This window comes from Cannabis sativa, chromosome X (genome assembly GCF_029168945.1).
Source record: "Cannabis sativa cultivar Pink pepper isolate KNU-18-1 chromosome X, ASM2916894v1, whole genome shotgun sequence".
Classification (NCBI taxonomy): Eukaryota; Viridiplantae; Streptophyta; class Magnoliopsida; order Rosales; family Cannabaceae; genus Cannabis; species Cannabis sativa.
This window is the reverse complement of record NC_083610.1, coordinates 14129387-14132567: the sequence shown is the minus strand read 5'-3', so window position 1 is coordinate 14132567 and position 3181 is coordinate 14129387.

Sequence of the window (3181 nt, the reverse complement as noted above, 5' to 3'; positions counted from 1 at the left end):
ATAATAAATTTTAAATATCTGTTAGTAAACTGACACTAAAAGAATAACTCAGATCAAAAAATTAAAATATATATAAATTGAATACAAGTGTCAATTATAAATCGACACTTAAAAGTCTTAAAATATATATATTTATTTTAGTTATATCAGATTTTTTTTATTAAAAGAAAATAAAATAATAACAAGGGGTATCCAAAATTTCAAACCTAATCATACCATAAGTAGATTTTTAGTTTGGGGGAATTTGGATGTGAAGTTTATTGTATGTGTGTGGAAAAGGTGTGAAAATTGAGAGAATATAAAAAAAATTTGATTGACAACAACTTGGAAGAAGAAAAAAAAAAGAAAAATTTGACAATCAGTGTCAAATCTAGAGAAAAAGATAAACATAAAGTTGTTGCATAATATCTCTCATGCAATTAGAAAAAAAGGTATTGGGATTGTGTGAAAAATATTTTGGGTGACATGATTGGGAGAAGCTTATGGTATATTAAAGCCTAAATGACCATTTCAACTACTTTTACCCTAAGCTTAACATTACAAGCCTAGAAAGACCTTCTGATTCTTAGTTGTGCATTAATCTATATTAGTGGAGAATAGTAAGTATTGCAAGCATATGGAATTTTGGGTTAGTAGATAGATGATTGTAATTGGCATGCATAAAGTGGTTTAATTGTTAGTTAATTGCATTCTATGGTTTCATAAGCTAATTGAAAATAAATTGAAGTATGTCAAGGGTGTAATTGAACTAAAATTCTGGATTACATGCATAAGTGAATTTTTTTCGTAATCATGTTATTGAAGCTACTTGAAAATTACTCATGTTTTGGAGATTGACTTGTTTAATGTTTATTTAGTGTTTTACTCAAGGACGAGTAAAAGCTTAGTTTGGGGGAATTTGTTAGGTTATTTTTAGTATTAATTTTAGATTAAGTTTAGCATATTTTTAATTGAGTTTTAATCGTGTTTGGAGCATTTTTACGCTTGTTATCTTTTATTTTTGAAGATTTAAAATAAAAGAAGATTAGAAAAATACCAGAGAAAAAGATGGGAAAAAAGATAAAAAATATCTCACAAAAAGATAATATTTAAAATAGAGAAAATTGTGCAAGAAATTAAAGCTGCAACTTTAAACCTGAATTCGACTATCTTCTGATTAGATTTTGGAAAAAGTCAAAGCATAAAAGTTCTAGATCTCTCTTTTATCTTTTCGAAACATCTTGAATCGTCCAATTCTAAGTATTATCGAGAGAGTTGTGGCCAAAATACTATCAGTTGACGCAGTAGAAAAAATATCTCGTCTTAATTACTTTTAATTGTCTGATCACCAATTAACTGTCTATGATTTTGATGCGAGATCTGACAAGTGAGTGTCAAATATGCTTTAGTAAAATAGAACTGAATTTCGATATAGGACGAGAGTACCTATATGGTTTAGATAGCTTATAGGGTTTTTATGCTTAATGCCTGTTGCATGTTAAATTTATCACGAGAGTAGAAAGTTTGCATGTAATTAAGTTTTATATATCTGAGAAGACTATAAATTACCTTAATAAACGTGCTATTGCATAAAAATTAATAATAGGAAGATAATCATATTAGGCCATAATCAATAGACATGGCCGGCCATGATGGTGTGCAAGGTGGGCTACTGCACAGGGCCCAAAAAAATAAAGGGCCCAATATATTTTTTCTTTAATGCCCAATATTTTTTTCAATGAACTTTTGAAGGGGCTAACAATTTGTCATTAGTCACTTCCATTCCAATTTCCAAAGCCCATTTTTAATTTTATTAATGCTTTTAAGCTAAAAAATAAAAAATTATTACTATTATTTATTATTTTTTTCAAACCTTTAATATTCTCGTTTTTTTCTATCATTTTTTTTGTTCTATTAGAATCAATAATAATTTTTATAAATAGTTGGAGTTTTTTGGTGTTTTATAAAATATATACTGAATAATATTATTTATAAATTACATTTTTTATGGGCCCAAATTTTAAATTAGAACAGGACCTCCAAAATGTTTAAGACGACCCTGTCAATAGAAATAATTGAAATTGAAGCTCTAGTTTTTATTAACTGTCAATTTTCTTTAATTATTTGCTTCTTATTAGTTTTCTTATTTTAAATTTATTCCTTAATTTTTATTTAATCAAATAGAATTAAAAATTTAATTTTAACCTACTTAACTACAATCTCTGTGGGATCGACCTCACTCTTGGTGAGTTTACTACTTGTAACGATACGTACACTTGCGTGTGCAAAATATCACAACACGAACTAAGTCGTAAATAATCGTGACATGCCGCAAAATTATCGATAGCATGTAGTTAAAATAGGTCCAACATTTTAAAAGAAATATATGTACCCAAATCGCGAATGAAATCACAAACTGTTACAATACAAGTCGCAAATTAAAAAGTAAGCATAAACATAAAATTATTGCAGATGATATCGCATAATATAGCAAAACAAGTCGCAAATTAGAAGACAATTTTTTAAAAAGCACTATACTTCGACAAATCGCGAATGAAATCACAATACGTCGCGAAATAAGTTGTGAATAACTAATTCAACTTTTAAATCAGTATTTTTACTGAATTAACAAAAAAAAAATCTTGCAGAACAAAAAAGAAACATACCTGAGTGTTGAACAATAGTGCAATGTCGGTTGCCTTCACATCTTGTTTTTGCTAGCCCTCCAGAGCTTTCCAGTTTACCATTATGGGGAACTTGATCCCACTGTATTGAGCATACTTCTTGCCCACTTTCTCTATGGCTTCATATGTCTAGTACTGAATGACAGGTACATAGCCACTAATGGTGTATTTTGCCTCCTAAGCAACCTTCTTCCCATTCTTCTTGTCAACATTATCCTTGTAATGTTTCATATTCTTATTCAATGTCTGCATCAACTTACGAAAAGCATGCTCACCCCACAGATACTTGAAGAAGAATTCAAGATTGTTAATAAATTTTAACATGTCAGGCCAAACTTGGACATTTTCCTCTTTTGATACTAATACACCTTCAATGAAAGCAATCAGTCTAAGCTTGTAGGCATCATCTTTTACTTCGTACCTCTGTAGTTGGAGCAATAATGAATCCAACTGCACATAACATTTCCCTTCAAAATACGTCCTGACTAGATGGTCGTTGGACTTGGCTTCTATTTCTT